General features: G+C 47.7%; 1 long non-coding RNA gene across 1 annotated transcript; it reads right to left on the bottom strand.

The window, feature by feature from the left end:
* Positions 1-5,179: 5,179 nt before the first annotated feature.
* LOC118168537 lies at positions 5,180-26,890 on the bottom strand. The gene is made up of 3 exons (XR_004751632.1): positions 26,879-26,890; positions 20,519-20,633; positions 5,180-6,894 (listed from the first exon to the last, which is right to left on the bottom strand). It is a non-coding gene; the product is annotated as an uncharacterized LOC118168537 (long non-coding RNA).
* Between the last annotated feature and the right edge of the window lie 221 nt (positions 26,891-27,111).

Below are 27,111 nucleotides of genomic sequence, written 5' to 3'. Positions count from 1 at the left end.
TCTCTGTTTTTATAATCTTCTATACTATCTTTTGCTTTTGTATGAAATACAAAAGAAAGCTTTGGGCTTTTGGAAGTGCAGAAAACATATACATTATTATTCATAGGAAGAGCAATAGAGCTGATAATGTCTTCTTTAATTTCCAGTACCTCATATCCCTAAAACTCCCCTCCATGTTAAGTTTCTCTTCCTAGAACCTGAGCAGGCTTTCCACAGCCACACAATTTTTCAAATGAAAGTTAAATTTCTTCCTTCTCAAGAAAAATATCACTTTAACCTTCAGAAGTTACAGCTATCACTGACCAGAAGAAACCATCTGGCAATATTTAAACAGGAAAGAAGTCATTCAATCACGACACAAACATTTCAGTCCTATTATCAAACTGTGCATATATACATACATAATCACACCTATTAGAGCAACCGGTTTATACCAAGCAACCCAGTGACGCTGGTCTGTCTGCTCAATGAATATCCATGATCATGGGAAAATGTGTTTTTAACAACAGCTAACCAATTGTTATGCTCTAGATGAGTATTTGAAATATGTGCTTTGCTATCTAGCAGAAGATAAGCTATGTGGGACTTGCTGAAATGATTGGACAAACTGATAAACTCTTTTGACATAAGTAGTTGTGCATATGCATTTAGAAACCAATTTTCACATTTTTTTCTCATAGTTGTATCATTTGTTTTCTGAGTGAAGCTTATTGTTGCATGCAAAAACCTATTGCTGAAGCAGTTAGAGGAGGGTTGGGTTGAATTTAAATATCACAGTGAGCAGATAGATAAGAAACTTCTGCATTCACAAAAATTGGCACACCCAGAGTGATCACAGATTATATTTTCCAGGAAGATGGATTAAAATATTCTGATGCAGTTACAGCCAGCAGTTCACTTAATAGAAATTAGTAACAGCTTCTGCTCATTGCCGGATGCAAGTAAGGACAATGCTTCTTTATCAAACAGACTAAGTGAAATGACAGATGACTTCACGTGCAGTGAGATTCACCCAAAATATGCGTGGATCCAGGAATTTCCATAGCTGTCATGTCAGAGAGACAAATGGGCGAGCACAGAGAAGACACATACCAGGAATTCAGCCACGTGCGCTGAGAAGTGCCAGGCTGCAAGAAAATATCCCCAGTCCACTGTGAATATACAAATAGGCTCCAGGCTACATAGCTATTAGCATTTCCTTTGTATTTGGTGCACTGCAGTTAAGATTTCATCCCCCTTCAAAACACACATCCTCAGGATGTTTTGTGTGGGAGTATCTCAATTCCCAGAAAGATGTTGGAGAAGGCTAGAAGATTAATGAATGAAAAAGAGTGTGTCTTGGTGGTAAAGAGCAGTCCACTCTAACCCTGAGAACAACACAAGCACCATGATGTGGTGAATGCTGAGCAGAAACTGAGTACCAAAACCAAGACACAGGATGCCTGATCTGAGACAAGGTGCTGGTCCTGAAGCCACCCTGTTCTTGATCCTTGCAGGCAATTAAAGCTTTGATATTGGATGAGCTCTGACTTACCTTCTACAACACACTTGCAATGAAAGGGATAGGGCGAAAAGATTGATGGATCTTCTCAAACTCCTCTGAAAGGATTACTAGATCCTCCAGCCTGAAGTCAGCCTGGCGTCAGTGTGACGCCTTCTTGGTCCGTTGGGCTGTAAAGAGATCGATACGAAATTAAAACCCAAATTGCAAGTATTACCCTTAGATTATCACCTCAGTTCTCCCACGTGCAATTTAACTACCTAACACAGTTCAACTTGTCTGCCAAGCCATTTAAGGCTTTTGAAATGGAACCAGGCAGCAAATGGATCTGCTGCAGGTTCCCCCGCTCGCTGCGCGGTGTACATGTAAAGCACCATATTGGCGGCGTCAGCCTCCACCTGAACACGAAGCTGCTGATACAAAGCGTGCATCCCAGCCAGCTCACGCTTCCAAGGCGTCTGCATGTTAACAAGCCTTCTTAGCAGACGAACCGCCTCGAGGCACGAGAGGATCTGAGCTTGTGCCCATCTCGCTGTGCCGGCACCTGCTACTGCTGCTGTCCTGGTAAGAGGCATAACTTGGAAGGGAACTGTGCTGCAGCTGTTTGCTGGATCTGAAACACCACTGGGGAAAACCGAGACTGGGGTCGGCCCCAGTACCAGCATAAGGTTGCCTGTGTTTCTCAGGGAACAGCGGGGGCTTCACAGGCAGCGTTTCCTTGCCAGTCCACAATGTGTTTTCCCACGAGTTCTTGAGCACTTTCCACTACTGAAGGACAAAATCCCTGAGTGTACAGCACTGAGAGCTCTGGCAGATTATTCTGAGATTGGCCCTAGAAAAGGGTTGGAAAGGCAGGAGGCAGAGAAGCTTGGGGCAGCTGCAGTACTCAGCAGACAGGATAGTAAAGCACATATTGCATCTTGGCATGCCCGCACAATTAAAAAATATGCTGAAATGGCTGCTGAGAGGGGAATTAAAGCACATCTCCCAGAGCTGTTTGGAGCTCATCAAAATGATGGACTGGATTATAAGAAGCAATCTACACCGTTGCAGTCAACAAGACATGCATCTGGAGACTGTGCATTGAAAAACGACGTCATGAGGGTTCCCTAAAGTCAAATTATCTAAGGGTGCTTTTGCATTTTTCCTGGTGAAATCAGAGATGCACACATCAAGCTAAAAGACATAAATACATGCTGGAAGTGTGCAATTGTTTCTTTCTCTGAGCATCCTCCCTTGTGTATTCCTTGCTAATCTTATTAGTAGACAAATAAACCATCTGAAGATGGTGTAAGTATTAACTAATTCATGTGTGAAAGAAGAAAATCTGTGCCCGATACCAGAATCTGGCAGAGTGAGCCACTTGCTGAACAGGAGCCCCACAAAAGGCAGGGATGCATCAGGGAAACCCGCCTGGCTATGGGTGGCTGGGTTTGAAGAGAGGCAAGCTGGAGAGGCAGGCACAGCGACTGTCACTGAGAGGAGGACGTGGTGCACACTGCAGCGGGGCTGGGTGCCCACCTTCCTTACAGGGTCTGGTAGAAACCCTAAGACTCTCTGACAATGAGACTTCCCAGTCTTCATCCTTAGACTGAGACGCAAATAGTCCCTGGCAGCTTCTTGAGGCAGGAAGATGCGATGGGGATGGCTTGGATCTCTGCCTCCAGAGGGGCCAAGGACACAGAGAAAGAGGAACATGCTCCATCAGAGGATGCGCTGATCCCATTGCAAAAAGGGCAAGGGCAAGGTGGGGGGAAAGAGGAGATCCTTTGGCCATGCTGTTGCGCTGGAGGAGAGAAGCTGCCACTTGTAGCAGCACATGTCCCACATGGTGGGGCAGGCAGGCTTGGAGGTGTAAGAATGATCTCAAGATGAGGCAGACTTTGACAAAGAAGCCCAACTCCCTTCAGTCTACAAGGCGTGGAGGAGTTGACACAAGGATTTTGCTTTCATGCCCAGATCCTCTCATAACAGGACACACCAGACTACTTCAGGCTGGAAGATCATAAGGAAGGAGGAAGCAGAGATGCAGAAGCTACTTTCTTGTGCCACCAAAGAGAGGAAAAGTCCCCTTCTGATATCATAGCCATGACCAAAGACTCTTATATCCAAAGACTACTATCCAGAAGGAGTCTGGATTGAACACAGAAATAGATCCCAAAATTCAATATTTCTCAGATCTAAGGCAGAAAAATGGGACAGCTTCATAAATATTAGCAACCACAGCCTCTTCTTCTTGCTGCAGGCCTGAGGATTAAAGTCCCTGCAAAGTGCGCATTTTCTGGGTATATGTTCCTCCCCAAAGCAATAAAGTCTTCTTGAACACTCTTCAGATGAGAAAAATTCTCTTTTAGATGAGAGAATATATCTCTTGAAAGAGAGAGAGTTTGAAGAGCATCTGCTTTGAGGAAGTCATTAAAGGAGAAAAAGAACATGGGGGGAAAATATAAACAAAAAGGGGAGCTGAAACACCTAAAAAGGTTTTTAGAGCAACTCAGGTCTAGAATTAAGGCTTGAAAATGGATTCAAGCCCTTCAAGCTGCTGGTGAAAGCACCAGTCCAGCCAGATGCAGAGGAACTGAAAAAGGGAGATTCGTTCCAGCCACTCCAACATGCGCACTCTGCCTGGAAAGGTGGGAGATGGGTGCTCCCTGATGGGCATCGCTGGGGCTAAATGTGTCTGGGTTTAGTGCATGGCTCGTACAGCCCACACGATCGTGCTGAACAGTCACCCACAGTGGAGTCCACACTTCAGCCACCTCAGATGATGCTCATCCCTATAAATGAGCTTTGCAAAAGGCTCGTTGTAGTTTGGACATCCTACACCAGGACTTCAGTGCACCCCAGTGTACTTGTTTTTGTGCAGCGGGGCTGCTCTCCGCAGGACGTGGCTGCATCAGTGATAGTTCTGGGAACATCTACTAGCCCTTGAGAACATCTGCCAGCCCTTTCTTAAGGTTTACCTGGTGAAGTACAAACAGCAGAACTTCCAGCCTGAACAACTGATCCTGCAAGCTTTACAGAGGCTATACACCCTTTTATTAAAATTGAGTTTCTTCTAAACCACAGAAGCCTATGTAAAGCTTTTTCCGTCTGCGTGAGTTTCAGTCACAGCCTACTGTTTTGCTTTGCTTTTTTTCTCATCATATTGATGATTTCAGCCTGGTTGCTGAAATGTTTCGACCATTCTATCAGTGCCAGTCAATTCCATGATGAAATGCTGTGTAAGGGTCCTGGTGACCAGGGCTCATTCTGAGCGGTGCGCTGAGCTCACAGCGGCTATCTCACAGATAGGGCCGAGGCACGTTTTTCTGGAAGATCTTGATGTTTGTTTTAATCTTTAATTAGAATGAAACATGAAAAGATTAAAATTCTCCAAAGAGTAATATGCTGAAAAAGTGTTCATTTGGGACTAGACAGAGACAAATCAGATCCTTGTTTCCATAAAATGTGTATATTATAAAACCCACAACAAATGTTTATCAAGCAATGTTCCAAAGATTTCAAAACAAAATTGATCCTGACAGCTTTTCTACCATTTTTCTTAGGTTTACAGCTACCTGATCATATAAAACTGTTTCAAGAAGTCACAAAGTTATGTGGCCAAAACTCAGAAGCCAGGTTCAGTTTTGCATCCTACTAGTTTGTCTCTCATATTGATAAGCATTTGATCTTGCAAAGCAGCAGGATGAGCCCTTGGTAGAAGTGTCTCTTTGGAGGAAGTTCTGAGTTGCTCCTTTATATCTCTAATTGTTTCCCTTCTATACTCAGATCCATATGTGGTCACATATCCATGTAGGGTACTTAATTCTATTCCTCCACTTCTCATCTCTCCCTTATTAAGAAGTCATTATCAGCAGGGTCTCAGGGGTTTTACAAGTATCTTACTAAAACAATGGGTGTTATTACAACTGCCATTCCCCTGACTAACAGCAAAAAATCTGCAACATTCAGGCTGTACACATCCAACCATGAACACATACTTATACTGCCTCTACCCAGTTAACAGAAACAAATGCTCCATCCTTGTGAAAGGTGCCTCATTCTAGTCAGTTCAGCTTCACAAAGCTAGCAAAGTCCCCAGCTGGCTCGGTCCTGCCCCAGCCTCTTCTCCTCACATTATTATAAAAAACTTGTGGGTGTGCAGCAGGCTGTAATACTTACCTGCTTTTCACAGCACTGTTTCCTCTACCTTTTGTAATAGTGTCGTGAGACTACCAGCCATTCATTCATTCATTTCATTAACAAAAAAGACCACAAGTCTACATTACTTCTCTTTTTTCTCCTGTAAATAACAATATATTTTATGGTAGGCGCACTACGATTTTACATTAGAAACAGTTATGAAATGTAGCCAAAAACCAGCTTGAGAATAACCCTTAATTCGCTGAATCCCTTCTTCAGTCACCTTATAAAAGCTGTTTTTTTGTTTTGTTTTGTTTTGTTTGTTTGTTTGTTTTGGTTTTGCTTTAAAGAGAAGGGTGTGTAGATGTATGAAGGTACTGGCAGATTTCACAAGGTGCATTACCGACTGCATCACAGCTTCCTTAGAGCCACCAGGAAACTTTCAGGTATGATGTGCAAGGGCTGTATGTTCTGAGGGCTGAGGCTGGTTTTGTGGACCCTGGGACATGGCTTCTTCGCCCTTCCCAGGAGGGCCCCACCTGAGGACAACCGCCAGCAAACAGCCCGCAGCCAGCCATGCCAGGGCCTATTTACAAAATCGTAGCTGCTCACTTTTGTGACCAACAAAACAACAAGACCCAGAGGCACAGCCGCCGTCCCCACGTGGTGATGACAGATGCGAACCCACACAAAGCACGTTGCGTTCCTCCCAGCAAAGGTCTGGCCCTTGTGCGACACCAGCGGGACCTCAGCACCCAGAGCAGCAGGAGGAAAACCTAACAGTTTAACTGCAGCACTGTTCTCTGTCTCTCTAGCAATTAGATATGAACTGAAAACGAGTAGACAAGATATTAGCTATAGCAGTGGTACACACTTGGCTTTACTCACACAGAAGGCATGCCTCCTCCTTCCCGACATCGAGGTCTGCACGTAACGAGCTCGTGCCCAGGCCATGGGGAGCCGTGCAGGGGGTCCTGAGCCACTGTCCTGCAGCTGCTGAGCCTCCCCCAGGGGCTGCCCGGGCTGCAGGCAGAGCAGAGTGTGTCTGAACAGAAATGAAAGTGCAGGCTTATCTTCCAAGGAGCTGTCAGCTTCTGGCTAAGACCAGAAGGCAGAATCAAATCCCTTCACAGACTTCAGAGAGATGCAAGGAATCTGGAAATCTCATTCTTGGAGACACTTTCTTGCCTTCATGTTTATGATGGGCCTTGTTACCAGATATTTGTGCTTGCTGCTGTCATTTCACGGCAAACTGTTTAAAAGACAGGCTGGAAAGGAAAGTGAGAGAAGCAGATAATGGGATACATCGTGGATGTTTTTCTAACCTCTGAAGGTTCAAAGCCACTCAGACTCAGAGATGTTTCTGCCTAACAGTACCTGGAGCGGTTTATTTCCTCCTACTTCATTTTAGGGTTCTCCTTCATTTCCACACTGACCAGTTCAGTTCAAATTTATTTGTACTGGAGCCATAAGGAAAAGCCAAAGCACAGAAGAACAAGTCTGTTCTTTTCTATTGCTGGGCACATGCGCATCGCGAATCCAGAGCTGGGTTATTACATCTAGCAGGGAGGTTTTTGTAGCAATCATGCATTTAATTTTGATCATGTTCTATAATCCTGTTTCTAAATTAATTTATGCTGAAAATATTTATGGTAAATAACTACAAAATACTACATATTATTGCTATTTCCAGATTATAATTAAACTATTTACACACCCCAAAAAATTGATATGTTTTCTGAATACATCTCAGGGACCATTTTACAAGTAGCTGCACAAAATCTCTATGACAGTGTCCAAATGTCTGATACACAGAACACAACGAGAGGTTGGTAGCGCTAACACAGGCTACAGGAAAGTGAGGCTAGGGCTCCTCCCTGCTCTCCTGGCCCCTTCCCAGGCCAGACCCGTGCCCACCCCACCGCAGGGGCCATCTCCTGGCTGGGGGGACAGGAGCCACCAGCACGCTGCTGCCCAGGGAGTCCTCTGCGGTGTCAAAAGCCCTCGAGCTCCCAGCACATGGGAGAGGGCAGACATGAACCACTCCAAGTTCCTGCCCCAAAACCTAGGCAAGAAACCTCTCAGACTAAAAAAACCACCTCAGCCTTGTGAATATTTCTGTGTGCAACAAAATTCTAATTTTTTGATGTTGGTCACGTCCCCAGCAGTAGTTATTGTACTGAAGTGTCATGAAGAGATACTGAATACTAATAGCATGCCACTGTTCAGGCTAGTAACGTCTCCTTTTTTTTTTTTTTTTTTTTTTTTTTGATCCCATTTGTACAACATCTAGGCCCAGAAAAAAGGGAGTAAATTATAAAAAGCAGGAAAAAAATAAACCTCAGGGTTTCTTTAGACTAGTGATCAGACAACCAGCTGTACCAAGCACACAGTGAGATTCCCCGTGACCACCATAAGCACCAGGCACCAGCCCTAGCAGAGTGTGTCCTTACCAGCTGTGGAAAGCGAAGCGCTGTGCCAGCCGCTCTCCCCCCGTACCACACCACCAAACAGACACTGCTGCTGCACGGAGCTGCAAACCCAGGCTGTAGGATCTCCTCCTGTGCTGGGAACCCGGCACTGCTCCCTGTGCCCAGCTCAGCCCACGCATCCCTGCAGCAGCTCCGGGTCCGGCATTGCTTCCCCCAGGGGTAGAGGAACCATGGCCAAGGCATCTCTGCTGGCTGCTCCTCAGAGAGGAGAGCCAAATCCCACCTCGGAGATTCAGCTGTGGGAAACCAGCCCTGGGAACCCACCACCCACAGGGAAGCAGTAGGAATCTTCCCCATCTTCTACCCGGAGCTGTCTTCCTGCCACAAGACACCCCTCGCCATCCCATGAGGTTGTGGCTGCCTGACCTGCTCTTACTTTGCCAGAGTTTCTGCATTTTCAGTTAAAGGAAAAAATTCATGTTTCAGACATATGGTATTTTTGAATATTTTGGACTGATCTTAGGCTGTGGCATCAGGGAGCCAGCCTAATGTTTTATCTATGGAACGATTAGGGTATGAAAGCACACACTGCACAAAGGAGATGTGCTCTTGTCTCATCTCCTTTTTTTTTTTTTTTTTTTTTTTTTAATTTTCAATTCAGAAAAGGCTTTGAAAAAGAACTCCTGGTGAAGCAAAACACCCAAGGGGCATGCAAATCTGAACTGAGATACAGCTGCCGCTGGATTTCACTCCACAGCTATCCCAGTTCTAATTTATTACAAAACTAGATGTATAAAGATTATGACAGAGAAGGCACTGCAGATAAAGATTTAAAATTCACTTGCTAAATACATGTTTAGCTATAGTGAAAATGTGATTTAGTCCTGCCAGGATAGTTACGGTCTTGAACTAACATTGACTACTAATTAGAAAAGCACTGCAGGACATTATGATAATGAGTATTTTTCCAAATCTGAGGTATTCTGGATTGCTTCTATTAGGAAAAAATAAAAAAAAATAAAAAATGAGGGCATCAAATGAATCTTTGAAAACATCCCTAAACAAACAGCGTTCCACCAAAGAATAAAAATAAATAAGTAAGTAAATGAATGAATAAATAAGAGCCTTTGCCTTCAATTCCACCTCACTCCTAGCTAGCCAATTTCTAGGTTTCCCTCCAAACGTTTTCACGCGCTCCTGCCGTCCCCGGTGCTTGCTCCCAGCTCACCCCATGGCCCCTTCATCCCCCCCAGCCCTCGCTGCCGTACAGCTTCTCCTCGGGGCGCTGCTGCCGGAGCACGCAGCCCCCGAGCACCCGGCGGGGCAGCGTCCCGGCCACCCACGGCCCAGACAAGTGAGGGGGGCCGGGGGCACTGCCTCGCCTCCTCCTGTTAGCTCCACAGCTCCAATTTGCAAACACTTCCCACAGACTGCATTTAAAATGTATGAAATGCCACTGCTCACGCATTTAACAATCTCAGAGTGACTTGGTGACAGATGGGATGCGTAAGACTGAATTAGATGTGTTGACCAAAAGCATTAATCGCTTTTTTTCGTCTAATAAATAGGGCCTGTATTCACATGTGGAAGTTATTTAAAGCTCATAGATTTCCAGCAGCATTTGCTAAGCCTGCTCTGACAATTTTCTGTGAGTAAAACATTTACGCTCCAGACTCCGTTTCGATTAGAAGCGGCGCTGGCTGTTACAAAGCAGACAGCCACGCCACCAGGCCGAGGCGCCGACATGGCGGCCCCGCGCCCCGCCGGCACCCGGTGCTGATCGGAGGGGGAAGCCCATGGCTCTCGGCAAGCCCATGGCTGTAGAACAAATGTTTGCGGTGCTACAGAGCTGCCTCCTTTGTCATGGAAACTGTCCTGTGAACGCAGCCTGGTTTGCCTGGGCAACGAAAATAGAAGTGGTTGGCAGGCCTTCCCACGTGCGGCAGAAAGCTGCCACAGGCGCGACAGACAATATGGTCCCGCCTCAGCTGCGTCTGGCACGAGCCAGGAAAACACGCTGCAGCCCACGGACAGAACGGCACCTCTCCCTCGCCGAAATGTCTGTGCCCACTTCCTCGCCACAGCCCGGTCCTCGCAGCCAGGGGCTGCACCCACTCTTCTGGGAGGCTGGGCAGCAAAAGCTTGTGGATGGAGAGGATGTGCAGAGAGCAAGACCATCTCCTGTTCCCACACTGTTCCTCGCTCTGTCTGAATAAAGGTACATGCAGAAGGCCGGCAATCAGCTTAGCAGGTGCCCTGGGCACTCTGTGCACGTTTGGGCTAGCAGCTGTGTGGCACAGCAGGAGGGGGCTGCAGCGGGGGGCACTGCCTGCTGCCAGCACCGCCAGATCAACCCCTCCGGCCCCATCAGCTCCCAGAGCTGAGCTCTCTCATGCCCCTTGAGCAGTTATTAGCAGCACACGGAGTTCATTTGTCTTCCGTGGTAGCGTTTGATAAGTACTTAATTGCACACAACTTTGGCACAGCAACGTTTAACATCGTGCTGCACTGCACAGCTCTGTGCAATCCATTGCCCGTGGTCATCCATTTTCAAGCTACAAAAAAATCATCTCATCTTGACTTATTTCACACTATTTCGTTAACAATGAGAAGTTATTACTGAAATAAAGCATTAACATTAAACACTTTTGCTGGCAGCATCTCTCGCCACTGTGTCTGTTTTCCATTCTTAGCTGAGTGAAAACTATCAATTCGCTGTTCTTCAGCTCAAAACTGGAATTACTTTAATAAAATCCATAAGCTGGTGATTACGTCACTTGAAGGGGAAGGAGGCACATATTTCCTGAAGGTATAGGGAAGTTCAGTGTTCGCTTTTTCACCCCAAATCATGGCGATATCTTTAACAGGGAAGCATGAGCAGCTCCCTGTTCTGCTTAGCACACTTGTGTGCAATGCTCAGAAAGCAGTTTCGCCTGCAGGCGCACCCACCTCGCCCATGGCACTGCAGCTCACCAGCGCCAGTGCCACAGGGACAGCAGTGGCACCAGCAGTGACAGGGGCTCATGTCCCCAGCCCAGCACAAGGAGAGCAGCAGCAGTGGGCAATGGTGCTCCCAAAAGGTTTCAGCATGGCCCCTCTGGATGCACAAATTCGTGCCCAGACTTCAAGCAGCAACTGCTTCCAAGTGTGTCTGGGTGACAAGCTTGAACAGGAGCATGGTGCCTTTGCAGGGCCCGGCTTCTGCCTGAGTGCACATATTTCCCCTGCTGAGAGCAAGAAACAGGGGAAACAACAGCAGGCAGAAACACTATCTACAAGACCCCAGAGGATGCTTTGTATTTGCATGCTTAATGCCTCCAGGGAGCAGAAAACTCCATTTTCCTGAAAGCCATCATTTCCTAGAAGCGCAGCGGATGCCGCAGGGGCTGCCTGGTGGCCGGGCACAGCAGTGGCACATCCTGCATGGGGCAGGGCTGTCACCAGCTGCCATCGCCACCAAGTGCCCAGCTCCAGGGCAGCCCACAACCCCGCCGGGAGCTCACAGGGTCAGCATTTGGAAACTGTCCTCCTTGTCGATCAATCTCTTGATTTCAGATTTAAAAATTCGACTGTTTGCTTTGTAAGTCAGAGCCTCCTGACTGCTCCGGCAGGTTTTATCCTCCCCTGGGAACTTGCTCTGGGATGAAGCGAGTCAAATCAGTCCCTGCACCACACTGGGAGCAGAAGCCTGGGAGGGAGACACGCACCGTGCAGGTCGCATTGCCTCTTGTGTACATGAGCAGCCAGCACGAGGCTGCGAGCGTGGCTGTGCCCAGCAGGATGTGTCCCAGCAGCTGCCTCTCACCCCAATGCTGGGGGCATCGCCTCGGGCTGCCCCCGCAGCTCAGAGCATCATGGTGCGTGGGGAGAGCACACAGACATGGTGTGAAACAGCCTCGAGATTAAATAAAATCTCAGAAGAGTGCAGGTGCTTTCACTGGCTTCTTGATATTAAAATGGCCCTAGGTAGCACCCCACAGACATCAACCGGTCCCAGTAGGATCTGCCACAGAGTCCTTGAAGATAAAACTGTTAGCACAAATCTTGCAGTCACAGTTTTGGGATTTTTTTTGTTTGTTTGTTTGTTTTTGTTTTTGTTTTTTTTTTTTTTTTAATCAAAACTAAGGCAACCACTTTGAAAACTGAGTTCCAGAAATGACACATCTTTTTGTACAGCTGTCCAAAGAACTAAACCTCAAAGCATATGGTTTGGGTGAAAAACTTCACATATCAAAACTTCAAACCCCAAAACATGTCCTTTGTTTTTGCTTAATGTCACAAAGTCCAAAAGCATCTTCAGTCTCTGGTAGCAGAACCATTCAGCCAGGGCAGCACCGCTGAGCTTCAACATGCTTTGTGTTAAAGTCACCACTGAGAAAACACCCAATGGCTGGAAAAATGACGAGAGCACATCTAGACAAATGGGGAAATAATTTCAGTTGGATTTCAATTAAATGCAAATTCCAGGCATGTTCACCTCATGATTTTTCTCTCATCCTTACGCAGCTAAAGTATAATTTATTCCTGGTCTGGGAGGCCATAATTCTGAAGAGAGGTGGAAGATTTCCTACTGCTGGCCTGGTCACTAAGCGCAGCACCCTGGCTGCCAAAGCATGTCCAGTTAGGTAACGGGATGTGCTGGAACAAGGCCAGGATTTCCCTCTTTAAACATCGATAGCAAAAGAAATACAGATGGATTTTCAGCTTGGTGTGTTCCAGAAGAGGTGTCAGCATGGAAAAAAAATTTACATTTGAAAACAAATAGAGGGGCTGGATTCCAAACCCGATGGACCCAGTCCCAATAGAGGGGTCCGTGGGAATTCCCACATCCCATGCTCTGTGCCCCCAGCCCCCGTGGCTGTGACCCCACGTGCACGGCAGGAGCAGGGGCCCCAGCCGTGTCCCACCAGTGAGCCTGACCCAGGCACGAACATGCCAGCACCACCCACGGCACGGCAGGGCTTGTGTTTCCTCCTGTAAGGTTAACATTTTGTGCTGGGAAGAGGGAGCTTCTCTCACCAAGCTCCTTGTGAAGCTGAAGAGATCAAACCTCACACCTCGTCACAAAGCGCTCCTCCTGCCACAGTGCCTTGCTAACAGCACTTCTGTGGGAACGGGGAGAGAGGTGAGAGAAAGTGAGACTTTGTTTAAGTAGGTAAGGGTCACATGGAAACAGTCTTTTGTTTAATATCACTGAAGACATGAAAATCCTACTTATGATGTTTTCCCACCGCTAAGCTGCTCGCATACAAATCTAGAGTTCAGCTGCCGAAGCGTAGTGCTGCTCGCGTGCCGCTGCTGCGCAGGACAGTTGTGGTTTCGATTCATGATGTTATTGTAAGAGAGAGGTGACTTGTTTCTTGGGAAGCTTTAACAAGAAGTAAATGTGAAACAACCGGGCAAAGAAAATAAAAGGATTTGGAGATGGATTGATATCAGAACGTAGAAGGCATTTCCCCTGAAACCAAGGAGGAAAAAATAAAGTATTTATCTTCTTCTACACAATCAGTAGGACTGGCCATCAAAACGAACGTTCTGCCCATCTTGGTCTTCACAGAAGCTTGTTAGACAACACTTGAAGTATTCTAGCAACATCTAACTTGCACCATGATGCTGATGCAACCACTGTACGGATTCCCATGCAGTCACGTTCCTGATCAGTCTCCTGGCTGGTTCCCTGCTGATGACCAAATCATCTTTTCCAGAACAAACCGGGTTTCTGAACTTCCAGTCACACTGTTTACACTTATAAAGAGATCAAAAAAGCCTTCAAACCGCTAAATATATTTATAAGAACCCTCATGCTTAAAATCTTCACCTTTCTATACATGGCTACATATCAGCTCTCCATTATTTTCATATTTCTAGTACAGCTTTCTGAAAGTTGTGCCCATTCTTAAAATCTCTGGCCTTTATTATTTTCTTTTTTTTTTCTTTCTGGGAAAAAAATATTTTATTTTTTTTTTATTTTACATGACTATGATAGTATGTGCCAGCTGATTTTTGCAAGTGTGGCCATTAGAGCTTTCATCTGATGGTGATAGGGAGGAGAAAGCAACATGCTTAAACGGAAGGTATATTGTAGTGCAGGTGGGAAAGGACCTCTGGAGGCCCCACCGAGGCCAACCCTGCCACAAGCAGGGCTGACTGCAGCATGCTCTGAACCCCGGCCAGGCTGCCAGGAAAGCAGATGCCCCTCTCAGAGGGGCAGGAGGAGGACATCCCCCTCCCCTCCCCTCTGATGGCTTTGTGGTTTCACGTAAAAAGTGTTTACAAAACACGGTAGTCAGTAATTAAAGCTTTTGCACAACTCAGAGGTACTCAGAGCTGTCTCATCAGCACTCCACACACACGCTCTGATGTAAGGTGGGGATGTATGACCTGCTGCCCCGTCCCTTCCCCAGCCGCTCCCTCCTTAGCCTCCATCCCCTGGATCTGCAGATACCCAGAACTGATTAGAAGTAAGCTGACAGTAGCAAGAAGTTCCACACACCAATCAAATTACCGATCTACCTGGAGAAGCACATTCTTCTCAGGGCAGAAAATGGGAAATACTGCACCTTCGGGAAGCAGCAAAAGGTGTGTTCAGATGGACTCATTATCAATGATACACAGAGAATTATCTCTCTTTAGGTGGAAGCACATGCATATCTGTCCACAATTATAAAGACTGAAATATAGCTGCAATCTATAGCCATAAGGTGAGATTTCCATCTTTATATGACATGAAAAATGTGCCAGACACAGGTTTGCCCATAAACAAAATTGCTTTTTTCAGCTCTCCCTTTAATGTGAAATATCAATCATTTTGTGGCTTTCATTACACAGAATTTAGCTTTTGTTTTTGACAGATGGCTCGCATTCAGTCTGAAGTACAACTGTATATCATCCCCATTATATACATATCTGAATTGCAGGACACATATCAAAAAGACAGCAATAAATGGCAGCGAACACCTGGTGGAGCACAACTGTCCAGAGAGAGCCCACCCGAGTGCATGGCTGTAAGAAGGAGAAGTGTCAGCCCGCAGCAACGCGCTGTGCTCTGTGCCTGTGCGGCAGTGCCCGCTGCTCGGCTGCTGGCTGCTCTCCGAGCCCTGCACGCCGCTGCACAGGTCACAAATATTGAGCAGGTTGTGCAGACGTAAAGCATCACAGATCCTCTCCAGCCTTTGCCATTTGTGCTGCAGCTCCCCATGCACCCCCGTGCTGCACCAGCCCCATCCCGCAGCCCCCGCCTGCCCTGCACCAGCCCTCCCCATGGTTCTGCATTTTGTCATTTGAGACAATTTACTGCAACAGCTGTCTGTAATCTGCTGCGCTCCTGAAACCAGGAAGACGTTATTTCATGAAAAGATACGCGTTAATCAGATTTTCCATCCCATTTAATTTGTCAGTTGCTCTTCCCTTCTTCCACCACCCACCATGGACATCGATGTTGAGCTGCCTGGGGTGTGCCTTCCTCCCCAGCAACCCCAGGTGCTGCTTCCTATGCCTGGGCTGCTCCTCTGTACCCTTTATTCCACCTCAGAGCTTCCCCAGGCCCTGCCAAGGCAGGCTGCACGTAGGCCCCCCTTTGCCATCTGCAGATGTTCCGGGTCAGTCCCTGCGGGCGACACAAGCCCACACGCAGATCTGCCCTTGTCACTCAGCTCTCAGGCCACAGAGATGTCACCTCGTGTCACCTCCAGGCATGCTGGAACAGTAACCAGCCTCTGTTTCAAGGTTTTGCTACTATCCTGCCCCTAACAGCAAGGAAATGCTGTCGTGCAGCGGCCATGCGAGAAGCACCACAGGGAGCGGGCAGAGTCCTTGTGGGTACCCGCAGCCCTCAGCGCTGAGAACAGAGCCCACAGAAATCACGGTCCCGAGGCGCACTACCACCAGGACAGGCAAAATAAGGAAAGTAAATTCGCCAAGCCTAGTCAAAAAAAAAATCACCGATTTAAGAGGAGAAACAGAAATCAGAGATGCAACTGCCAGACCTACTCCTGTCACGCTCGCTCAGTAACGTGTGCCCAGGATCCTTCCTCGTGCATTGCAATGCTCCAAACCTTCCTGCTCTGTTCTGCTGCTGCAGTGAGACAATCAGCTTTCATCGGGTCAGAGCAATCTGCATAATCAGCCACAGAATTTGCAGTTTTCCGTTTACCTGAACAGAATAGTAAGGACATCTAGGGCTATTTTTAACATAAAACAAGTAGCCAACAACAAAATGGCATTTAAAACCTCTACATTCCTGATGTAACCTGAGGCAGCCACAGTGCGGAAGGTGAGTATTTGAAACATAAATGACTACAATGAATCCATCAAGAATGATTCATCCCTTTTTCTGTTTAGAAAAAGTTTCGTTTCTCTACCATAAAATAAAACAGCTTCCATGTCATATGTTACAAGCTGCTTGTCTTTTTGTACTAGCACAGCCATATGCGCAGGCCGTGTTCACATTTTTAACTCGCCTGCATTTTGTTATTAGCAGGACAGAATGTTTGACACCACATACAGCTAGCAAGGTCTGTTAGATTTCAGTAAGCATTCCCCACAGCAAGCAGACCTCTGGTATCCTCCTGAACACGTGAAAGACGCTCCTCTTTGGGATGCCCACAGGAGAGCCACCCCATGAAGGGTTCTGTAACCTGGCCAGATGCACCTGGCCAAAATGAGACAGAAGTCTCCATAATTTACAACTTGCTAAGAAAAAATGAAGGATTTCAAGTCCACATGAGAAAAGAAATAAGGAAAAGGAAAATTAGTCTTACTGGCATGATCTATGGGACTTGAGAAATTCTCTCACCAGTGAAGTAACCCAAGGGCCCGTACGAGAGCCAGTGCCCGAACCCAGTCCTGTGCTGCCTCACCCCATCGAGTTAAACTGGAGATTTAGCATCTGGCTGAAGAGCTTTTTCCAGACGATTTCGTTTAGCTGTTTCTTTGGCCACTATTTTTAAGCATTTTTTTTTTCATCCTTGAGGATGAAGGAGCATTCTCTGGAAAAATGCGAGTTGTAAAGGAAAAGTCATACCTACAGCACGTACGGGAACGCTGGAGGGCAGCGGGTAGCACTGACCACACAACTGCCTCAGAGCACAGGGCATGCATTATAATGTATAAATGCATTAAAGGTGATTACATCAAAAACCCAAGGATTCATCCAAGGTTTCCTCCAAACAGGAAAGCTGCACTTTCTGGAGGAGCTTCAATGCACCTTCCCAGCCCACCAGCACCAGCTTTGGCCACGGGACCTTCAGCAGCCTGCGATTTGGGGTGAGACAGGCCAGCCATCTGACAGACACGCAATACATCACCCTGCCCGAAGCTCTCAGGGACACCAGATTTATCAAAATAACACCAATGACTTCAACAGCTTTTCTCTAATTCACTTCATTAGCAGAAAGTCACTACAAATCCACTTAGTGCTGCTGCAGCTTTTAGTGTGCATGCAAGGGATACTTATTTCCCCCCACATAATTTGCATTATTCTCTAAACTCTTTAATTTATTTAGCAATTGTCTGAAATGTAATGTGGACAGTAATTTCCAGACTGTTCCATTCTTTGTTGTCTGAATGCACACACAGGGGTTGCTCCATCTGTGCCCTTTGGCACATTCACAGGTTTTCATGAAAGGGGGAAATTTTAGCAATACCCTAAAAGTAACTTTCTGGCACTGTTGCTTCCTTTCCCATACCCTTACCATTTACACTAAAAATAAGGACCTCAGATTTTAGCACATGCATCATTTTTATTTGGTTAAACCATGGAAAAGTTTGTTAATTCCTGGGAATCGACCCACAATGTGCTTTTTGGATGCCTTGGTTGCCTTTTGGATGCCTTTGGATGCCTTAGCAAAGACATCTGGGTGCTCGGGTACCAGCACAGAACTGCCCACCTGAAGCAAACTCGGACGGAGCGGGCAGTGCCGCAGGATCACCAGCACCAGGTTGGAGACAGGTCCCTGTGCAGGGAGCCGCCGGGCTGCACGGAGCTGCCTCCTGCCAGCAGCAGCCCAGGACTGCTCCGGGATGATGCCCCAGGAGGGCAGCAGGCGCAGTTCTTCAGTCTGATTTAAGGTTAAATGCGGTAAACCCAGGGAGCCCTGCAAAGGGAAGTGCAGATCCGTTTTTCTGCCTCTAAGCCTCAATTTTGAGAAAGCCCTGCATGCAGAAGTGGAATTTGTGCTGCACTTGTGATCTCACAGCTCTTGCCATGCAGCATTTTATCTTACCAGAGGCCTCTGCTGTCACCCAGGACAGCTCAAAGCGTCCTCCAGCTGGCAGCCGCCTCCAGCACTGCCTCCCCCTGTGTCTGCCTCAAATGGGAGCAGGATGGGGCACCCCCCTGGTGGGGGGGCACAGCAGGACCCCAGTACCACATCCCCACCTCACTCCCCCACCTCTCTCCTGCCGGGTCCCACCGCACGGATGGTGAAGCGGCGACAAGCACTCAGCATGCTGCTCGCTCCACAGGGTCGTGCCAGGCATGAGGGCACATCTGCAGCACTCCAAATCAAAACTCTCAGAAAGAACAAAACCCTCCCCAGGAGCTTTGTCATCTGTTTGTGGGGTTTGTTTTGTTAAAGGAGCCCCAAACTTCTGGTCTGATGGAGGACTCAGATTTCATAACTCAGAGTGGTTTTACAGGCAAATGTTTCTGAAGCCTTAAGGAGAAAAAAAAAAAAAAAAATGTAGAGAACCTTGGGATGGCCACTCTCCCCCTTCCCAGGGCAGCAGTTAATGACTAATTAATTTAATGACATTAAAACTTCAGTAACCTCCACAGGTACCAAAGCCTCTGTGCTGGGCAGGCAGCAGGAGCTGGCCCCAAACCCAGCTGTATATTTTTAAGGTGCTGGTGTCACCAAAGGTGACACCAGCACCTTAAAAATATACAAAAGGCCCTAAAGGAGAGCCCCACTCTGAGCTGCTCCGCATCCCGGGGTGGGGGGAGCATGGGGGCCCTGGCCCCCTGCTTGAACTGTCCACAATTCACTAGGTTGAGCAGACTTGTCTGCATTACTTCACATGTCCAAAGTAGGAGATGCACTCCAAAAACTCACTATTGATATGCTAAAGTGTCCCACGAGTACAAGGGAACTGAGCGGTCGGCCCAGGTTAAAGCCTTACATCCTCCACTAGGTTCTCCTGCGGGCTGTGCTCAGCGGAGGAGCTGCCCTGCCTCACTGCCAGAAAGCCGAGGGATGCAAATCTGTCTGCTCCTCGACAGCTGACGAGACAGGCTTCAAAACACTTACAGTTCTGCAGAGGGGAACAAGGCAACGACCGTGCACTTGTCTGCATTAATAAGCGGCTTTCTTCCTGGTGGATTTGGAGTGCAGTGGGTTTATTATTACATAGCACAGGATTATTACAGAGAAACAGATGTCAGCACAGCACCACTTACCTGAACGTGTCTTTGTTCGTCTGTGCGTGTTGGGGGTGCAGGAGCAGGCCCCTCACAGGCAGAGCACTCCCAAAGCCCTCGGTCATGTACCCCTGGGGCTGGGGACACAAGAAAGGCCTGCCACTGCCTTGCCACCACCATGGCTGGTAAATTGTTCATTCTTGGTCTTCAGGGCTGCAGCTGAAGTCGTTCTGCAGGGCTGGGGTGGTCCCCATGGCTTGAAGTTCAGTGCCAGTGCAGGGAGAAGCACACACGTCCCCAGCAGCAGCGACCATGTGCAGCCATTTCTCACCTGCCCCGTGCTCGCTCCATCATCCACAAGCACAGCCTTGAATTCCCGAGTCCATCCCCTAAAGCAAACACAGGTACCAGAAACCGAACTGCTCGGTCAGCACTGGTAGGTGAGGTATTTCAGGCCAAGAAAGAAAAATTTGAACCTATGCAACAATGGAGCTGAAAACCAGAAATGGAGGATTCAGAGAAGGCAGAGCTTGGCCAAAAAGCAGCTCAGTGATTTCCATTTATTGACCTACAACTTATTGATACTGGGCTGAAAGCAGCCTACACCAACTAAGATATGTCTTTTCATATGGAGATTGATTTAGTTCCACAATAAATTTGAACAAAATGCTTCCTGTCTCTCCAGCCCTCATCTCCCCAGCTGCCAGGGAGAGGTAATTGAATTTCAGATCTTCATAGTGGACATTCAGCAGAGGCTTTAGCAGAGAGAGGAAATCATTTCTGGATACAATTTTAAATGATGTGCTGTGATTTTGGGTTTAATGAGTGGAGAGGCCAACGTACATTAAGCAGAAAAAAGAAATTCTCTATTATCATTAACATCAATGGAACAATATAGAGTTGAAAAATCTATATGCAGAAGTTATTTCTGGGGGTTAAGCTGCCTGGTGTCCTTGGGCTCCCTGCAGCACCCAGCCCTGACCACTCACGCAGATCTGCACTTTCAGGCAGGAAACATTTTTCCACGTATAATTTTACCCAAAGGTCTCCCGCTGTTTTGGCAGTGCTTCCTTTCAATTGTTATTTAAATGTATTACCCACCTTTGAATCATCTCTTTCCTTAATGAAGGAGATGCATCTGCTTCCCTCTCAAACATTCAAAGTCAATTTTTCCTGCTGCACTTTCCAAATATGTAATTTCAGCAGCTCTGGCAGCCTAAAACCAAAATCAAACAGAAATTAAGAAGTGTCCCCACGGATTACTGAGACAGCAGGGCTGTGACTAGGCATGGGTTTTGAGGGAGGACTTTGGGCAGACCAGGATGAGCCAGGTTCTCCACTGTGCAGGCTCTCAGAAGGAGCCCAGACCCTCCCGGCAGTTCCCCAAGCTTCCAAAGCCCCTGAAGCAACCCCACTTGGTCTCACAGTTCCTGCCCCATAGAAACACATGGCCCGAGCCCCCACCTGCCCAGAGAGCTACCAGTGGTGCGAGCTGCTGGAGCCCACGCTGCCAAGGCTGGGAGCTCACGCACAGACTCCACCTACTCCAAAAAAAAAGGTCAAATTTAATGGTGAGCTGAAAGTTTTCTCAGCAGTTGAGCTGTAGTGCAATGGCATGCAGTAAACAAAAATCATGAGACCAAAAACCACTGCCAAAAGCTGAGATGTCAAAGATGTTAATTTAATTGGTAGAGGAAAAAAGCACTAGGCTGTACTGCTCTATGCAAGCTCTCATGGTTGTTAGCAGGTAGTGACACCAGCAGAAGGACAGCTGGAGAGGATTAGTTTTAGCATCACAGTTGCATGCCCTGTTAGCGCCTGAAACCTCAAAACCTAATGTGGCATTAGCTGGGTCTTCATCCAGCTGGGAGGAGAGGCTCCAGTGATGCTGCCTTTCCCACGGTGTCACTGGCTGCTGTGCTGCAGGTAATGTGTGCCTCAGCATGCTTCCACACCCTGCTCGGTTTCTTTTCCCCTCTCCATTTCTTTTCCTATTTTTCTTTTGTATTTGCAAAGAACAGGAAAATGCAAATTCATTGCCTTGAGTCTGTGACACAAATAACAGCGCCTCACTGTTTGTCACACAAACCTGGAACATTTCTTCTGATTCTGAGTGCTCCGTGTGGTTAGTTACTGCAATTGTCCTGCTTTGGGAAGAGGCCAAATAACTGAAAACTGTTGTTTGAAAAATAAAGGGACAGATAATCAGGGGAGCAATTTATTCTCTGACTGCCAGCAGTCCTCCTGGCCACGGCAGTCTGCGTCCAGCTTTGGGGAAACAGTAGCAGACTTCAATGCCAGCAGGAGGGTCAGGCAGCCAGCCCATCTCAGCTAGGTTGTCTTCTCCAAAAGCCTGAGACCACAGAACCATGGGACGGGTTGGGTTGGAAGGGACCTCACAGCCCACCTGGTTCCAGCCCCCTGCCATGGGCAGGGCCCCTGCCCCCAGCCCAGGCTGCCCCCAGCCCCATCCAGCCTGGCCTTGGGCACTGCCAGGGATGGGGCAGCCACAGCTCCTGGGGCAGCCTGCGCCAGGGCCTCACCACCCTCAGAGAGAAGGATTTCTTCCTTACACATATTCCTTAAATCTAGTGTCTTAGTTTAAAGCCATTACTCTTCATCCTGTATTCTTCTCTGAAACCTTTTCCATCTGTAGAGAAAAAGAATATGATTTTAAAAGCTATTCTTCTCTATAAATATTTTGTAAAAGATTTTGTTAATCTTTCCCACAGAATTAATCACCCTGAGGCTCTGCTGTCAAAGCCTGAAACCACAGGTACCTGTCTGTCCTTGTAGATGGGGACCCTGGCCTCTGCTGTGAAGACCTTTCATTTTGTGGGCCAATTTCTTTCCCAAGGTTAAGACATCGTGGCTTAACAAGGGCTCTGAAAGACAACAAGAAGAGAGAAGCAACAAACATGAAAAAGGCAATTTTACTCTCTACGGGGGTAGAGACAAGTAGCATTTAGCTCCTCAGTGCCCTCATTTCAGCCGGATGAGGAGAACCCGCGGATGGCACGGGAAGCAGCTGGAGAAGAGTTTTCTGGAGAAAGTGCCCTAAATGCATGCAAGCACAACGAGCAAGAGGCAGCCCTGGGGACAAATTGTTCTGTGCTTGTTGAGAGGCAGGAGAGGGGCACGGGAAGCTTCAGGAGGATGCCAGGTACAGTGTGTACCGGTGAGGACCATAAGTGCTGCATCAAGGCGCTGCTGCCGATCCCAGCACCGGCCTGGCCTGCAGCGAGCCGACCCCGGCTGAGCAGGCAGGGCACTGCCAGGCCGGGACATGCTGCTTGTGCCCAGCCCTGTGGGGACGTTCCTCACCCCAGGTCCTCGTGTGGAGCTGCCCCGGCATCCCCTGCCCCGGGTACCCGGGCCCCACACAGAGCTACGCCAGGGATGTGTGGTTGAAACAGCAGGGGTTTCTGCCCCAAGGCTGTCATGGCCCCATGGACCATTATGAACATAGACCCATTAAGGTTGGCAAAGCCCTCAAATCACCTGCTCCAACCATCCCCTACCACCAATGTCACCCACCGAACCATGTCCCCAGGCACCCCGTCCAACCTTTCCTTGAACACCCCCAGGGACGGGTGACTCCACCACCTCCCTGGGCATCCCGTCCCACCGCCTGACTGCTCTTTATGAAGAAATGCCTCCTAATAAACCCCCTGTGAACCTTCGCAGACACATGCATGGAAGTACATGCAGACAGGATTTGGTGCTTAAGCCTCATTACTAAGATAATATGTTTGCTTTGGTATGCAGAAAGTTTGTTAATTCTCATCATATTCGTGCTATTGGCACTGTTTAGTTATTCTAAATATTTCCCTAGCTCGCTGTTTGCCTGAAGCCGCAGCGTTTCAGTTTATGCTAATTTATCGTGAAACTAACTCACAGTATATGTATGCACACATCATCTTAAGAAACACAACACGTGGGGACATACTGGTGTACTAACCCAGACAACAGTAAGGGCTAACATGATAAGCTTGACTGAACTTCATGTTTTAGCCACCTACCTGTAGAGCAGCTTGTTTAGGCTCAGCCCTGCTGGGCTCCCAGTTATTTTATACTCCATTATTCTGCATTGCAAAATTCCTCCTGTGGGAGCCTCACGTGGGAATACACCAAGGTATATGATGTACACACAGACGTTGGCTATTCCCAGCACTGGCTCCTGAGTCAATAAAATATCTGCATTGCAAAATGGAAAATGTAGTCTTCCTCCTTAAAAGGAGGAGCAACAGGAAGAAAAAAATTTAAGAAGTCCAGATTGCAGCTGTGCATTCGTTGACCACAGGACACTCTCCCAGAGCAGCAGCAGGCAGGTTCTCCGTGCACCTTCATGGCCAGCCAGGCCTTTGGTGAGCTCAGGCAGGACAGCCTTGGCCACCACCAGCCGCCAGCTGACAAGTTGTCAAACAGTCCCTAGTGTACTCCTGGCAGCTTTTTCCAAGTCCCTGCAATCTGTCACCAGGAGCACAAAACCCTCCTGCGGCACCACTGAACCCCGACGCCACTTTCCAGAGCAAACAAGCGCCATGGCAGGGCTTCACACCAGACACCTTGGGTCAAGTGCTCTTAATCAAATTGTCATACTTCTCAAAAATTCAATGCTCTAAAGTTCCCAATTCACCACTGATCAGGTGTTTTTTCTCCCACTTCTGATGTTTGGGGTCACTCACCCTGCCCATGTTTTAACAGGAAGCCCCCAAAACTCCTCGAGGAGCACCAGCAAGCAGCTGGGCAGGAGCAGGAGACGCTTGGTGGTGCAGGTCTGCAGGAGGAGGCCAGCTGTGGGTGCTCACCAGGAGAGAGGAGCAGCCGCCAGGCTCTGCAGAGCCATCACCAGGAGACCAGAGGGCCCCGCATTTGGAGCACAGCCATGTCCTTATGGGGGTCGTTTCAAAAGCCCCCCAGCAGGCAGCACAGCGAGGGCAGCAACCCACCACAGGAGCCTCACCCCATCGGTGCAGGCAGAGGGGGCCACGGTGCGCCCCATGCCCCAGCGCTGGAGCTGGCCGCTGCAGGCAGGAGGGCAGTGCACAGTGTGTTTTCATGGCACATGGCTAAATCTGCCAAAAAAAAGAGGTATGTAAACAGCTAAATCAAAAATATATGCACTTGGAAACAATTAGGCTGGAGTGATGATAACAAGGATGCTTTTCTTTTTTTTTTCAAAAAAATACATTATATACACCATCGCCCTCTCTTCTTCCCCACCAGACTTCACAGTTCTAACCGATACTTTATTTTTTTAATAATAATGACTTAATACTCTAGCGCTTTTTTTCCCTAAGTCATGTAATCCTCTCAGCTTAGTTTTTTTAATTAAAAAACATGATTGCAAATATCTGAGCTCAAATAGGTTAGTGACTGCAGTGACTCTCTGCAGAAGTGGTGTTACCTTTGAGCAGAGGGAATTTTTCATACCACTTTGGTTGCGATTTGAAACATTTAACCTCCTGCCACATATTCCCTTCCATTTTTTATTAATGGAAAAGAACTCTGGGTAGAATTTTCAGAATATCTGAAAAAAAATTGATGCAGCTGGAAGGTCTCAGGTGCTGCACAACACAGCCGGGCACGTGCCCAGCTGCCAGCCCCAGTGCTCCCTCGGCTGGGGTGCAGCTCGCTCACGTGCACACACGGTGCCACTGCACCTCTGCACTGCAGTTTGTCTGAACCTATTTCTCACTAAAAAGCCAAGAGCATTTTAGTGAAGAACACATCAAACGTAAGCTAATATGAGGAAACGCGATATCATTGCTCAGGGAGGGTGAGTGTGCTCCTGGACTGCAGCCAGAGCGCGTGGCCCCTCGCTGCCTTCAAAACTTCGTAATATCTAAAAATAAAACAATCTTCTCAGCTGTGGGTCTGCGTCCCTAGACCACTCTTACAGATGTGAGCATCTAGCTCACAATCAAACCATCTCACATCAGACTGGCTGTTCTTCACCTCAGCCATTCCCTCCCTACGCCAGGCACCAGGGGGGAAGCACCAGGGCAGCTTGTGACACTTGGCACCGACCAAGCTCAGACAGGGCTGGACGCTTGCAGGCCAGGAGCGGCGACCACTGACCTTCAGGAGAGATTATTACAGCTCTTTGTTTCAAATGCTGTGAAACAAAAAGCGTTGAAGTCTAGAAAAGTTCAGAGGCACCACATCAAGCTTCAATCAGAGACAGCTACAAACATTTTCTGTTGCTGTGCTTTGGATGCACTGTAATCTTCAGCAGCAGGCAGCGTGTTCTTGTGCCATCTGCTGCAGGGTCACTCCTCTACTTGCTGTCTAAAATAAGATTTCAGTTCTCTGGAATGACTTTTTTTTTAAAGAGAAAGAATACCCTAAAGGTCTTCTGTGGAAATTCATGTACCAGCACTTTCTCAGCAGTGTAGCTTCATCCAGGACCTTAGTTATAAAACATTTGCCATTAAAGAAAGTAATACTTAAATCCAAACACTTATTACTGTGAAGTTTGAAATATTCCTGTTAGAGGAATATAATATTAAGGCTGTAAAGTACTTTTTGGAATTTTATAACAGCCATTATCTATAGAGACTTGAGGTCAGCAGTGACCACACAGCATATGGGTAATGTCATGATACAAGTTATTCCATCTAGTCTTTGGCAGTAATAAAAAACAAAATGCATAAAATTGGCAATTTATTTCCTCATTTCCATTATAGCTAAAATCTCTTTGAAGACAGCTGGAATTATGTTACGTAGCAAGCTGTAAGGACAAGAGTTTTGTAGCCTAAAAATGAGGCTGAAGAAAGTATTTCCAAATACGAGTCCCCCAGCCTGGGAAGTAAAGATGCTCTAGTGGCCTTCAGGTCCTCTGCAGGGGCTTTTTGTACAACCCAGGGTGCAGAAGCAGCCTGGTATGACAATGTCTCTCCTTTCTGTTAACAGGTACTTGTTCTTTACTCACTGAGATAAGGAACCTAAAACCAGTTATATCTATCCAAACTGCACCAGCGATCAGGGCTGCACCCAGCTGGAGGAGCTGGGAGAAGGAAACCCAGAACCAAACCCAGAACCCCATGGGGACGTCCCCTGGCAGCAGGGACCGCAGGGTTTCTGGCTCACGTCCCCCTGCCTTGCCTTGGCCAGGCATAGGGAAAACACAAGTGTCTAACATCACATCAGGGAGCCACCTGCAGCTCCGTCAGATTGCAAAGGGCCTATGTTTCCTTTCAGCCCTCCTCATTTGGATTAAAAGCAGTAAGAAGGAAAATCCTGGCACAAGACGTGGCAGAGCTGAGCCACAGCACGCAGAGCAGAGGACACACCACTTGCAGCAAGGCGGAGGAGGACCATCACAGGCAGGAGACTCGGGCAGCCAGGTAAGTTACAAGCCACAAGACGAGCAGTGACATTGTATGAGCTATACCAGCAATTACTTCCATCAGTCTATATGACAAAAGCTTCCTGCAGCAGCTCGGTGGTGAGCACGCTCCAGGCAGGCGGACACCTCGCTCCCCCACACATGGAGGGGTTTTGCATGACTTGTGCCTGCTGGTACCCCCCTCGGGCAGGAGAGGAAGGGGTCTGTGCTGGGGAGGGGGCCTCTGCAGCTGATGCTAGACAAGCTCTCCAGTTCAGGCAGCCAAAGCCTCTCCCTCCTGACAAATTCTTCCTCCACAATTACCTCAGCAGTCACAGCACAGGGCTGGAAATGGCTTTTA

Source organism: Oxyura jamaicensis, chromosome 5 (assembly GCF_011077185.1).
Source record: "Oxyura jamaicensis isolate SHBP4307 breed ruddy duck chromosome 5, BPBGC_Ojam_1.0, whole genome shotgun sequence".
NCBI classification, from domain to species: Eukaryota; Metazoa; Chordata; class Aves; order Anseriformes; family Anatidae; genus Oxyura; species Oxyura jamaicensis.
Note: the sequence above shows the minus strand (reverse complement) of the source record. Positions and strands in the feature narration are given on the sequence as shown.